At 44.8% G+C, this 14,767-nt stretch overlaps 1 long non-coding RNA gene across 1 annotated transcript; it reads right to left on the reverse strand.

The window, feature by feature from the left end:
• Nucleotides 1-1,965: 1,965 nt before the first annotated feature.
• Nucleotides 1,966-12,323, reverse strand: LOC119087533. Its single transcript, XR_005090999.1, has 4 exons — nucleotides 12,112-12,323; nucleotides 5,067-5,171; nucleotides 2,283-2,367; nucleotides 1,966-2,187 (listed from the first exon to the last, which is right to left on the reverse strand). It is a non-coding gene; the product is annotated as an uncharacterized LOC119087533 (long non-coding RNA).
• Nucleotides 12,324-14,767: the final 2,444 nt, after the last annotated feature.

Consider the following 14,767-nt stretch of genomic DNA (forward strand, 5'->3'; position numbering starts at 1 on the left):
TACAGAGCAAGTTCCAGGACAACCAGAGCTAAAGAGTGAAACCAAAAAAAAAAAAAATAAGCAAACAAAAAATCATAAAACAATACCTTCTGTGTATTGTTTGTATCAAGTTCGAAGACTGGCAAAACTCCTCTACTGTGTAAGCCAAGACAGTGGTGTCTTCAGTAGACTGAGTAATGATTAGGAGAGACCTGGTAACATTTGATTTTCTCAGCTGTCCATGAGTTATACAGATGGGTTGAATTTATGTATTCAGTGAGCTGTCATGGTGCAGTTTTGTGTACTTTTCTGAAGTACCGAAAGAAGGAGTGTTGAGCTTTTGAGATGTTCTCTGTGTAAGGTATACATACACTTCATCTCACTTGCTGTGTGAAGGTGGTTCTTTCTTTGCATTGAACTCTTTCTTTGTGCAGGTTTTGGTATGTGTGTTTGTATGCATTCCTGTGTGTTCACGTGGTGTATGAGTGGGGGGGGGGGTGTGCCAGAGGAGAATGTCAATTCTCTCACTCTCCACCTGATTTCCTTGCAGCAGGTCTCTCTGAAGCTCAAGCTAGGCTGGTGGCCAGCATGCTCAAGTGACCTTTCTGTCTCTGCTCCCTCGTAGCTGGGGGGCCACAGGCAAGCATACACCCATGGCCAGCTCTTTACTGGGTTCTGAGGATTTGAACTCAGTACTCATGCTGCCATCTCCTCAAGCCCTTCATGTTTCCTTTACATCATCAGATTAGCAAAGTTTAATCTTTTCTTTGTTCTGAACCCTAGACATCTTGGCAAATAACGCCACCTGAGTTCCCAGGGGCTACCAGATTCTAATGTTCACCCCTTCCCTGTCAACCCCATAACACTGCACCCCTTTCCCATCAACCCCATACCACTGACTACAGCACTCATTCAGTGACTGCCATAGCTCACACTACTGAAGCTGTCCCCTCAGGAATTCACTGTAAAAGGGTTTCACTGTACTTTGAAAGGCAATTTGGAATTCTTCATGACAAAAGGTTCTATATAAAGGAGGTTATATAATGGACTTGGCTTTCAACTTCTTTCATTTAAGCCTTAACAGAAACATGAATCTACTATATTAGCATCATAAACCAATAGGTGCTATATAAGTGCTGAATAGAAATATTCTGGGTGAATTAAATTGCAAATATAGCCATGTATCAGCTAAGTGCTTTAGCAAGTATTATGCAAACATTGATTAATAAGGTAATTATGCTCAATTAAAATAATAATGCTATTTCTTCCATATTCTTCCAATTCTCTGGATACCCATTTTCTCTATTATTTGATATGACTCTGCCATCTAAATCCCAAGCCTGAATGCAAATTTCCAGGAGATGTGTTTTTGGAAGGATATCATCTTTCTTTAAGGTGGTACCAAATAAAATCCTTAGCAAGTATGGGGTGTGTTTAGGAAAGTTCTCTAATGCATGAGGGTGATGGTTCTCAGAGTGCAGCAACACGCAAAAAAGTTCTCCAGACTCCTATGCAATACTTCCGAGAGCTTCTTTTATACTTTTTGGGGTTTTCTTGGAGACCAGATTCCCTTAGTGCTTTCCAGCATTACGATTGCCCGGTGTTGATCACATCATGAATGGTTGCTTTGTTTTACCAAACAACAACAACAACAACGATGACCTGGAACAATTCCAGTGATCCCTACACACACACTCTAACAAGTTATTAGCATGCCCTTGCTGGAAAGTGTGTGAACTTTAACCACTGGCGTTTCTTTAAAGTAACATCTCTGGGGACTGAAGTGATTCCCACTTGAATAGGAGCTGCAATCAAAACAATTTGCGTGGTTCGAGATTCTTCTTCTGACCTTTTTGGGCACCACGGTGCACAGACATACATGCAAATCAAACACTCATACACATAATAATTAAAATAAAAAAATAGCGTTTCCCATAGAAAAAGACTCATGTCTTCAGAGCAACCCATTGGGATATGAAGCTCTTTTTCCTTTAGAACTGTTCCAGGAGATGCTAGCATGAGAAATAAAGGCCCTATGGCCCTCCCCAGGTCTCCTCATGCTCTAGCCTTCCAAAAAGGTCCTTCCCAACTCTTACCACTGGTCTGTTCTGACAGAAGGAAGATCTATGTGTGGATTCCATTGTTAGTTAGATCTATAGACTCCTCAGAGAAGATTCAGTTTGCAGAGGGGGTGTGTTTCCCAGGATTCTGTGGAGCATGGGAGGGAGAAGAGCACGCTGGTTACTTCCCTCGTTGATGTGACAGATGCCTGACAAAATCCATTTCAAGAGAGAAGTGTTTACCTTGGGTCACTATTTAAGAATGGCCACAGTTCACCACGGAGGAGAAGGCAGCGACGGGAGGGCAAAGCAGCTGCTTTCATTGCATCTGCAGTGAAGAAGCAGAGAGAGGCGGATGTTGTGGTGGTTTGAAAGAAAACGCCCCCATACGGAGTGGCACCATTAGAAAGTGTGGTCTTGTTGGAGTGGGTGTGGCCTTGTTGGAGTGGGTGTGGCCCTGTTGAAGTGGGTGTGGCCTTGTTGGAGTGGGTGTGGCCTTGTTGGAGGAGTCATGTCACTGTGGAGGAGGGCTTTGAGGTCTCCTATGCTCAAGCTACACCCAGTGTCACAGTTCATTTCTTATTGCCTGCGGATCAAGATGTGGAAGTCTCAGCTCCTTCTCCAGCACCATGTCTGCCCACATGCTGCCATGTCCTGACGCTATGATGATCATGGACTAAATCTCTAAAACTAATGAAATATTTTCCTTTATAAGAGTTGCCGAGGTCATGGTGTCTCTTCATAGCAATAGAACACTGACTAAGATAGATGTTAATACTCAGGTTGTCCTCTTTTTATTCAGTCTGGAACTCCAGGCCACAGTTACGGTGAGCCTTCCCATCTCAATTCCCTAGTCTAGGAACCCCTCCACAGATAGCCTCAGGGACTTGTTCCTTAGGGGATTCCAGATCCCATCAAGTTGACAGCCATTATTAACCTTCGCAGAAGGGAACTGCTTTTGGTATGCCAAACAGAAAGGGATAAAACACAGGGGGCAAGTCTACGAAGTCATTGACTGAAGGAATGTCAACAGGGCTCTAGGTTAGATGATTGACTTTAAGGTCACATTACAAGCCGTGATACGAAGTTCAGGAAACCACCAGAAACTAGATTGCTGCCATGCTCGCTGCACCCACAGTCACCACCCCACATTCCCAAATGTGGTGACCCCACATTCCCAAAGTTGACGCAAAGCAGCTCCTGCAGGTGGTCACAGATGTCAGCACCTGGTGGCCAGGCAGTGCCACTGCAGGAAGATAGCCTTTGCCTTGCTGTCCTTCCTAATCTCACCGCAGGACCTAAATTGCATTCAGAACCACAGTCTCCAGGGGTCAAAGGCTCTAGCTTTCAGCTTTTTAGCTGTGCGGCACAGGAAAGAGCTAGAGCAGCCTGCATGGTCACGTGCAGCTGCGAATCCAGCACTCTGAGACTCTTACATTCCAGGGCACCTTGAGCTACACAACTAGGCCGTGTGTGCACGTGTGTATGTGTGTGTGTGTGTACACTATGGTATCATGTTGAACTATTTTATTTGTGAACAGCTTGTCACAGTTAAAAATGCCCCTCCAGTAACATCATCACTGCCAGTAGTCCTGTTCTTGAGAGAAGTCTATAGTAGATATTTTTCATGCTTTATTTAAATAACTTTCTTTAAAGCTGCCCTTCGTTGCACAGACCAGTGTTTTAGATTAACTGCTTTTCAGAGGAGATCTGAGCCGAGAGCTGTTTAAAGCAGAAGTGTCAACAAGACAAGAAGCTACAGCAAACTTGCCGTGGAGGCCTGAAGGCACCAGGAGGTCTCCTTGGTCTCCTCCCTCGTTTAACAGATGAGGGCAGCCGAGGGCAGCTTTCTAGTCTATAATTCTTCAGGCTGTCCTAAACCATATGTATAATTCTTATTAAGACTCGAAGCAGCTACTCATGGGGGGACAGGAAAACCCAGAGCCCACCCCATCTCACCTCACTCTGTCCCTCCCTCCTCCATTCCACTCTACCACCTCTACCCAACTCCACTCCACTCTGTTCCTCCGCTCCACTCCAGTCCCGTCCACTCCGCCCCATCCCACACTATGCCCCCAGTATTTCCTGAGACTGTTCTATGGCTACCTCTCTATGGAACCGAGGATTAAAATAGCCTAACACAGACCTCGCCCATACTCGGAGGTACTGGCTTGTCCTCCATGTGGGAATAATCCTGGGTCCAATTCAATTTCTCCCACACACAATCCCTCAGCTCCTGGGTTTTGATGGAGGAAAAAGCAGAAAAAGAAAAAGAAAAAAAAAACCTATATACTTCAATATCTTGCAGCCCAGTAACTTTTAAGTCATGATAGCTGATATTTTTGTCTCGATTTCCCATCTTTTAATTTTTTTCATAAAACAAAGGAAAAATTGTCCCTTGTGGTTTGTAACAAGAATTCATCACCCAAAGCACAGAAGTCCTCATCTCTTGTCACGTTCTAGTTAAGATTGCCTCATCCCTGACCTCTCTCCCCACATCTCAATGATACATTGTAAATAGCCGTGTCCATGCACCACAGGTTTCCCATTAGTTTTCCTTTGCCTTATAATTATACTGAAAGAGTAAATCTGCCAATAAAGAAAACAGCCAGGCCAAAAAAGCATTGCACAAATTCTCTTAAAATGAGCTGAACTGTAAGCCTGGAAGTTGCAGAAATAATGCCCCTTTGTTGCCTGGGATCCTGGATCCAGATATCAATAGGGTCAACTTGAAGGTAAACATAAACTCAATCCATATCCCCTCAACACTTGCCTCAGATTTTCTGAGACACCAACTCTCCGAGCCCAAAGCTGAGATTTCTAAACTTTAAGTATGGTTTAATGTCTGGTCATTTTGTTCTGCCATTCTTGGAGTCCTTGCGTGACCGGTTGCGTTTTAGTTGGTCGAGGAGAAGGAACAGGAAAGACTAACAACTCTTAGTTAGGCAGATGGCTGCAATTGAGCCCTAGGGATGAGCCTGCGAGGGCAAATGACTCTAAGCAACATTCTAGGGCACCGTGACTCACCCAGCTTGTCCCCAGACCAAGAGCAAGGAGGCTGACTGCTTCCAACCTGCTCTCTGGTAAGTAATAAATGTCAGGTGATTTTTCCTCAGATGGTAGAGGCAGTATCTACGGAGGAGAACATAAAAAATAGTATGAGCTGAAAATGTGTTCACAGCAGCCAAGCTCATGCGTGCTTAGAATCAAGCTGTGGCTTCCAGACCATTTGTCATTTTTAGTGGTCAAGTTTTAGTAACAGGATGTTTTCAAATAGTTTACATTTCTCTTGGGACAGTTTCCCTGACCAAATGTCATAGTAGCATTAGCTGAGAGTTATTTAGACTTCTTGTTTCCAACAACATGATCGAGACCATTTCTGCAAGCGGAGTCCAGAATTGAAGACAATGGGCTTTTCTTGCCCATCCCCGAGGAGAAACATTATGACATCAGTGAGAATTTTAGAGAGTACATTATTAAATCCTTGGATGTTAAACCTTTCAGTTACTGGGAAAGCATGCTTGTTAGAAGCAAAGCAAACTGACATTTAAATGCCTATTTGATGAAAATTCTAAAGCTGATATTTATTTTCATATTAATATTATTTTATGTAAAGCCCAATGTTCTCAAACAGAATTATATTTTAAGGCACATTGCTCTCTAAATTCTTCTCTTGTACTCAAAAAAATTTCTTTTCTGGTTACAGAGTAATAGATTTTCATTGCAAAAAAATTGGAAAATGCAGAAATTAAAAAAAAAACTTTCTAATGTCTTTAAACTCTAGTTTTTTTTTAAAGTAGTCAATGGTGAAGATTATTTGAAATCTCATAAAATCCATTTTTTTTTTTTCTAAATCACTATCTCTGTCTCCCCATTTAAAGCCCATTCATTCTGGTGGGCCTCTTACCCCAGCTCCAGGAGCCTGATGCCACACTTCAAATGGAGCTTTGTCTTCAAATGACTCCGATTCAGATAAGTGGACAAGAATGTATGGGAGAAGGATGGCTTAGTCTGATTTATCTCAGTGGAGCCACAGTTAAAGCACTATTTCCTCGGTGATGTGATGGTCTGTGTATAAAATGAAGATTAGAGCCATGTGTGTAGTTGAGGGGATTACCAGCAGCAATAAAAGGATGTATCCCACAAGTTAGGGCATGAAGTATCAGCCCCAGCTGCAAGGGAATTGGGGGTGGGGTGGGCGGGGATTTTGAGTTGCACACTTTGCTACTCTGGGTAAAATGTTATTTCTGAAATAAACGTCTAGAAGGGTGTGAATATACAGGCAAGCAGCTAAGAGAATCTTCCAGGGAACTGTCCCTGAGCCCCCCGGGCAGATCTGGGATATCTCCCTTGGGTCTTGGGCCTCTGATGTCATGTCCCACAAGCTGTGATCTTCAGATCTGGCAAGCCCACATTTCACATAACCTGAGGAGTCAGCAAGACAGCTCTGTTTTGTACTTCTTCAGCACAAGTACTGAAAGATGAAGTGATTTTTGAAGAAGGCTCATGGAGTTTTCACAGACCAAGTCACGAAGATGCATTTATAGTGAATTCACCTCCTGTTTCCAGCAGACATGTTAGAGCCAAGTCTTTTGGAAGTAAAATCATTCCAGATGCACCAACCCTAAGATCCAAGAAATGTTTGTTCTGGAACAGCAGTTTTTCACACGGGGCAATTGCTAAACTGAAAATGGTCTACCCAGTCCAATAACATAGGGTACAAAACAAAACAAACCTATTGTTTTTGCTTGAGTTAGAAATGTCCTTCACAGGCCCCAGTTTTGAATGCTGGTTCTTCAATTGTGGAACTATTTGGAGAGGCTGGTGAATCTTTGATGGTTGTGTTTGGGCTCTGATTCCTCTTGTGTTCTCTGCTTCTGTGTCTACCATGATGGACGGGTCCTACACCACATGTTTTTTCTACTGTAACTCCAACAGAGCTCCCTCACCATGATGGACCGACGAAATCTATAACCAAGAGCCAAAATAGGTCATTTCTTCTGCAGTGTCTCTGTCAAATCTTGTAGGTACAGTAATGTAAAATTAACCCACACACCCATGGACTAAGTGCAATAGATTTTTGTACTGGTGTCGCTTGGTTCCACAGGCTTTTGTGCAGATTTGACTCTTCCAGGCCACCATTCATTTCATGCACTTCAAGTCTATTTGATGTTAAAATTCTTTCAAATGATAAATTTCAGACTCTTCCTTAGGGTTACACATACCTATTGGCTAACATCATAAACTTGAACCAGCTCTAAGCTGAAAATACGCTAATTCTTCATGACTTCCCGATTGGTCCCCTTCTTCCTCCTGCTCATCTCCTCCAGCCCCTTGCCCTGGGCGGCAGAGTGAGTACAGTCTACAGCGTAAAGGGAATAGTATTGGGAACAGCAGCTGTCACAACAAGATTTTGTTTTGCTGCAGCCCGGCTCTTCCTTGCTCATTTCTGCAAGAGAGTGGCTAATTGCCCAGATTTTCTAAGATCCGGGTTTCAGACTCGGCTGTCTCTAGGCTGTGCCTATTATTGGATGAGATAACTACACTTGGCAGAGGTGCGTAGAGCTGTTTTGATGGCCGAGCACATTAATTTGCAGCCGCTGCTGCACGGAACGGAAGAATTGCAACTGCCGTTCTCCTGGGAGATACCACTTAGGCAAGAAAATAAATAAGGGGATTTTGATTATATTCAGAACTCTTAAGCTTGTGCCCGGGGATGTTCCGCCTTTAAACTCTTGTCATTTTATGTTTACACAAAAATTATACTGGGAGTAAAAAAGCTTGAGGCTCTTCACATAAGCCTTCCCCATTCACACAATGCATCGTGTTCTTTTGGAGAAATGTAAGTCAAATTTTGCACCCGTTCATTGTTACATCTTACTTTACGAGATAACCAATAGGAAAGGCCACCATTGCACCTGGCACATAGTGGGCCACCTTGAAATGTCCCTTCCCTCCGCTTCTCTCTCCGTCATTGCATTGCCAATGATTCTTGCTCAAGGTCATTACGCAGAGACTCAGAATTCCGGTGTGTCTGCACTAGAGTCCGATAGAGTCAAGTGAATTCTCATCCCCACCACCTTCAAGAGATCATGTCTCTCAGTGGTGTGCAAAGAACCTGTCTTCAAGCTATTGGCCTTTCTTCCCTTACCTGAATTAATTCAGCACACAGTGTAGGTCTAGCTGAGGGAAAGCTATCCACATGATTAACTTTCAATATGTACCAGGGACTGGGTGGAAATACTAGATATTATAATAATAGTAACTACTGTTGGCAGAGCTAATAGTTATGGAACACTTACAATAAATACCGTTAGGTGTTTTTACATACTGTGTGTAACTATTTCCTGGATGTGCCCAGCGAAGTCCACAACTGCCCCTGCTTCCTCCCCCTCCTCCCCCTTGTCCTATGTGGTGTACATACATGTTTACATGTGTGCATTTATGGATCTGTGTGGAGGCCCAAGGTTGATATAGGGAATCTTATTCAATGGCTCTCCTACCTCTTTTCTGTTGAGGCAGCGTCTCTTTATCTAACCCAGAGCTCACCAACAGGGCTAGTCTTCCTTACCAGCTTGCTCCAGGAATCCCATGTCCATTTTTCAAGGCTAGAATTGGGGGTGGGGTGGCACATTTACATGAGTTTTAGGATATGAACTCTTGTTTACTGAGAAAGCTCTTTAATCATGGAGCCATCCCCAGCTCTGAAGTCAGCTTTAGTCTAGAGATGCCTTATTGCTTTCAAGTAGTCTGTCAGAAACTGGACAAGATTGGGTGCCCATTTCTCCAGATCACTTTCAATCATTCAAACAGCCTGCCCAATAAAAAAAAAAAACTAACCCAAAATTTCAGGCTAATGTCCAGCTCAAATCGACACAAATCAGTGGCTTCCCAGCAGCCATCTGCAGGTCCTGTGAAGACCAGCTGTGCCTAACTTCCAAGAGACACCCCTGGATTTGGTCAGTAGCCTCCTCTTTTTATTTGAGCAAGCTGGCAGCCTTACAGCCAACCTTCCCTGCCCGGAAGAAGGCAGGCAGTAAATCCTCAGCAGAGCTTTTGAGAAACAAGACACTCTGGCGGCTTCATCCTCCACATTGGCCACCACCCAACTCTTCTGGCAATCATTAGCTGCCTTTATCTACCTTTCTCCATTGAAGAGTTCATACAGCGTGGTTTTGTGATCTTTAACATCTTCACTAAGATAGAGGATGCCGAGGCTGAGGCTCAGCTAGACACCATGAGAGCAGAAGGGTACATTTGTGCAGGGGAGTATTTGAAGGACACCCCCACTCTTCATTGTGCGGGAAGTTCTTGCCTTCTCCCATCCAGGAGATACCACAGGGCTACTTGACAAATTTGAGGAGTCATTAAGGGATATGCATGCAAAAAACGGTGGGGGAAGTGAGGACCCTGCCAGAGGTAATCGGGACTCTTTCAAGTCTGTGCAGGGCACTCACTCTCTCGTGTCTCTGCTTGAGAATACCCAGTCTGTAGTCTGGACCTGTGTGGAGACAGAGGTCCACCTGGGCAGCCAGGCAGGGCTGTGGGGCTGGGGAAGAGGGCCTAGGGGAAAACCAGCGTCTAGAGGTTCCCATTGGTTCTGCACATACCCAGGAAGCAGCCTGAGTGCTGACTGCACGGTTGCTGTCCATGGTGACCTAGGGTAGAGCAGGTCCAAGGACTCACCAAGCCCAGCCTGACTGGCACAGGAGGATCACGTGTAACAAATCTTTTTCTGTTCCATCCATCCAGCTCCCAAACAATGACACAGAGACTTCTCACTAATTATGAAAACTCGGCCTTTAGCTTAGGCTTGTTCCTAACTAGTTCGTATTATTAAATCAGCTCATTTATATTAATCTACTGTCTATCATGTGGTGTTACCTCCCTTCATTTTGTACCTCCTGTTTCCTCTCTGTGTCTTCTGGCATCTCCTGCCTGCCTAGATTCCTCCTCCTCCTCCTCTTCCTTTCTCTCTATAGAAATCCCGCCTATACCTCCTCCCTAGCTATTGGCCATTCATCTTTTTACTACAACAACCACAGCAATACATCTTCACACAGTGTACACATATCCCACAACCGCCACGGGCAGAACTGAGCTCTGCAAAGGCAAGTTATATGCTCAGCAAAACCCATTCCTGCAGTCAATTCCTGCAGTCCTTCCTCGACAATGATCCTAGACACATGTTTTTAATGGCTTCTCAGGCTGCTAACAGTTACTGTTGTTAATGACCTGGGGAGAGTTCAGGTCCTGGGTAAGGGCTACCTGCAAATCTTGGTTATTACTTTTAAAGTTTGCAAAGCAAGACTGGCCTCATTCTTTGCTTCTGTTCTTTTTTTTTTTTTTAATGTGGGTTCTAGAGTTGAGAGAGAAAGAGAATGTCATGGTGTGTGTGTGTGTGTGTGTGTGTGTGTGTGTGTATGTGTGTTGTGGTGTGTATTTTGCGCATATGTGTGTGTATGTTCATGCCTATATCATTTCTATATCACTGCTCTGACCATCACCAGGTCATCTTTCTAAAGCCAGGGAACACATTCGTCAAGCATGGCAGTTTCCATGCTAACTCAGATTTTGCTTAGTTCCACAAGAGTGTCCATTAATCAATACCACTTAATCAGGAGCCTGCTTCAGTTGCAATAGGGTGACATGATATGCGAGGACCTGACGGGCTTCCAGACAAAGTCCCCCTTCTTGTTCCCTTGAAGCCCGTCACCACTGCCCTCTTCTTGGGCTTCCGAACTCATTTTTGATCATCCAAGGACTTCTGAATTTGAAGTTCACCAGACGGGCTTCGCTCTGCCTCCAGTTACCAGCATTCTGTTCTTTCTGCTTGGAATGGCCTTCAAGCGCAGCCCATGGTCACTTCCCTGCCTCAGCTGACCCCAGCTGGCCCGTGATGCCCCGCACAGGTGATGCTCTGCACAGGTGACGCTCCTCACAGGTGATGCTCCGCACAGGTGATGCTCCGCACAGGTGATGCTCCGCACAGGTGATGCTCCGCACAGGTGACGCTGCCCCCAGAGAGCTCCCCCTCACCTGCTGCTGTCTTTGCACAATTCCTTGTCACAACCCTTTGATGCTGCATTTCCCTCAGATTATATAAGTCAGTCAGACTTTAAGAAAATTTGGAAAAAAGCCTTAAAATCTTTAAAATGTGCACTAATAACCTGGTGTTCAAAGCACTTTTAATGTTTTGATAAATTCCATTACAGTATCTTTTTATGCCTATATTTATATACTTTTATAAGCTCTGAAAAGCAAAATAACCAAATGTCATAAAAAAGATAAGAAAATCGATAGAAAATTTTTATTGCATTTGTGTTACTAAGTGACTGATAACGTAAAAAAACAGCTTAGAGAATTTAAAAATCAAATAGCAAGAGAGTGTTTTTGGTGTCAGTTTAACAAAAAGATGTACTAGAAAATGAATATTTAAATAAATACGTTTAAGCAGTACAGATTCTGTCTTTAATTGGCATTTTATCATGTCCTAAAACTTCTTTAAACCTGCATTTTTACTCTGTAATGAATTCTGTTTCTGATTTCCATCTATTGTGGTATTTGCTGACTTTTTGGTAATCCCATCAGACAGAACTCATTTCAGACAGGCCTGTGATTTTATTTTATCCAAGTTAACACAGTCTGACCATGAGGTAAGCATGTCATAAACTGAGTAAATGAAAGATCATTTTACTCCTTCTGGGGTCACTGCTTCCTCTAACTTAGTCAACCAATAGCTGATGCTTTGTTATCCACCGCTACAGTCCAGGACTCCTGTCAGTATCCACAGGTCTGGGATGCTGACCACACTACCCACAGGCCCACAGGGTGGGTGAAGGATGTTAATTCTCCAACTGTGGGGACTGCTGCTGACAGATAGCCCTGAGGAACTGACTCACCTAAAGAGAGCTGCTTTAGCTAAAGTCACCTTCTTTCTTGGGGTGACCTATAGCCGTTGACTAAATGGTCCATAGAAACCTGACCTAGTGGCCAACAGGGAACAACTCTGAACCCCTGCTTCCCGCTTTCCTCGGCATCTCTCAAGGTTGCCATGGAGACCACATCCTACCGGAGCTCCTCCTTCTGTCATCCTGCTTCCTTTTCCTGGTTTCCTTAGATGCAAGTTCAAGTTTGCCTGCTTCCTGGGGATCCTTAGACACAGTGTCAACTTGAGGTGGCAGAATCCAGCTGTCTAGTGTGTTTCCAGACAGCAGATTGAGAACTCCTTGAACAATGATGGTATTCGACATGATAGTCCCTATGGCATAGCTACCCCGTGGAAGTCCCTGGATGAGAAGGTTCTACGAATGAGAAGGAACAATCAGCAAAATTCTGATGGTTCTGACAGCGAGGTGCTGACAGAGAATAGCAAACAGACTCCCAAGTTCTAAGCCTGAGAGAATGAGGCAGGGGAGGCTGCCTACAGAGGAAGTTAGCATTGTGATAGTTGGAGGGCAGAGAGTGGTACATTTGAAGTGTCACAATCTACCCAGAGGCAGTAGTTGTGGTAGAACCAGATCTTATGTAGGGAACAGTTTGGAAATGCCGAGCCATTATGGACTCAAGCAGCGGTAACACCAGGAGCTCCAAGAAAAAAGAAAGTCTCAGACTTTTTTCTTTTTAAAGACGGGATCTGGCGAAGCTCAGGCCCTGAACTCACTACATAGTTAAAGATGAACTTCTGAACCTCCTGTGTCCACCTGCTGAATGCTAGGTGTGCACTACCACACCCAGTTTATATAATGCTGGGGATCGAACCCAGGGCCTCATTCATGCTAAGCAAACTGAGCCACATTCTCAACTGATTTTTTTTTTCTTGTAGAATTAGATGCAGAAGAGCCATCCAGTGTTGGCCCTCCAGCCTCAAAGAGCAGCATCAACTCTACTGTGATCTTCAGATGGCCAGTTTTCTTGGCGGAGGACATGCTTGCCAACTTTCTAAGATCTCTTGAGAGGTAAAAAGATGATTGATTGACTGATGTCTCTCTGTCTCTCCATCTATGTTTTATAATATACCAATAGAAAGTTTGCATGCATACTACTTGGACTAAAGCCCATTTTTATTAAAATCGGACCAATACAAATACATAATAAAGGAAAGAGGACAAAAACACATTAAAGAAAAGAAGCCAGGGCTGGAGAGAGGACTCAGCTGTTGGTAGCTCATAACCAAGAGAGAAGACGTCAAATGGGCTCTGCAGAGTCAGAACGAGGGGGGCCGCTCCCAAGGTCAAAAGACGAAAGCTGCAATAGCGATTTCCTTCTCTATTTCTGTGTAGCTCAGGCCACACCTGGACTTCTGTTTCCATGATGCAAGTCTTCACAGAAGGCACAGAAACAGTGTCTGGAGCAGGGCAAAACTTCGAGAAATAGACGTTGGTACTCAGAGAGTAAGAACTATAAAATACTGGAAAGAAAGCATCCAGAGAACAAGACGAAGTAAATGAAACGCAGGTACCAGGTATTTTGAATGCAACGGATTCATTAGACAGCGATTGTCTCACAGGAAGTAAAACAGGCAAAGAAACAGAGGAAAGGGAATTACTGATTCAGTTCAGGAGGCTGAATTCTGAAAGCAAAACAGACAAAATTAACCAGAGAATTATCAAAGAAATTATGCAAAACCCCCTTTTGCTTGAAAAAGTTTCCATGTTGAATGGGATTAATGGCTCACAATAATGAATAAAATTGGCCAATAATAAAGAATAGCATCATCATATTTCAAAGTTGTAGGAATAAAAAAAGATCACAAAGGAAAGGGGACAGGAGAGGGGAGGGGACAGGAGAGGAGAGGGGACAGGAGAGAGGAGGGGAGGGCACAGGAGAGGGGAGGGCACAGGAGAGGGGAGGGGACAGGAAAGGGGAGGGGACAGGAGAGGAGAGGGGACAGGAGAGGGGAGGGGACAGGAGAGGGGAGGAGACAGGAGAGGGGAGGGGACAGGAAAGGGGAGGGGACAGGAGAGGGGAGGGGACATGAGAGGGGAGGGGAGAGCACAGGAGAGGGGAGGGGACAGGAGAGGAGAGGGGACAGGAGAGGGGAGGAGACAGGAGAAGAGAGGGGACAGGAGAGGGGAGGGGAGGGCACAGGAGAGGGGAGGGGACAGGAAAAGGGAGGGGACAGGAGAGGGGAGGGGACAGGAGAGGGGAGGGGACAGGAGAGGGGAGGGGACAGGAGAGGGGAGGGGACATGAGAGGGGAGGGGAGGGCACAGGAGAGGGAGGGGACAGGAGAGGAGAGGGGACAGGAGAGGGGAGGAGACAGGAGAGGGGAGGGGACAGGAGAGGGGAGGGAGGGCACAGGAGAGGGGAGGGGACAGGAAAGGGGAGGGGACAGGAGAGGGGAGGAGAGGGGAGGGCATGGGAGAGGGGAGGGGACAGGAGAGGAGAGAGGGAAGGGGGGAGAGGAGGGGGTGGCGAGAGGAGAGAAAAGGAGGGGAGGGGAGGGAATGAATTAATATGACATCGAGGCTTTCTATAGACAATTTTTTGAAATCTTATGGGAAAATAAGTTCCTAAGTAGAATCTTATTCCGTATAAGAAGACTTTACAGTGGATAAGCAACAAGTTTTCAGGTATCATTATTCCAGAAGTTACTAGAGAGTATGGTCCACCAAAACAAGCATTTAATTCAGTGAACAACAACAAACATAATCTTGAGGGTTTTATGTAGAAGAGAGGGCAAAGAATTCCAAAGACGGTGGGGCAAAAGCCTGGTCTTCCACATCT

The sequence above is a fragment of the Peromyscus leucopus genome, chromosome 3 (genome assembly GCF_004664715.2).
Source record: "Peromyscus leucopus breed LL Stock chromosome 3, UCI_PerLeu_2.1, whole genome shotgun sequence".
In the NCBI taxonomy this organism is placed as follows: Eukaryota; Metazoa; Chordata; class Mammalia; order Rodentia; family Cricetidae; genus Peromyscus; species Peromyscus leucopus.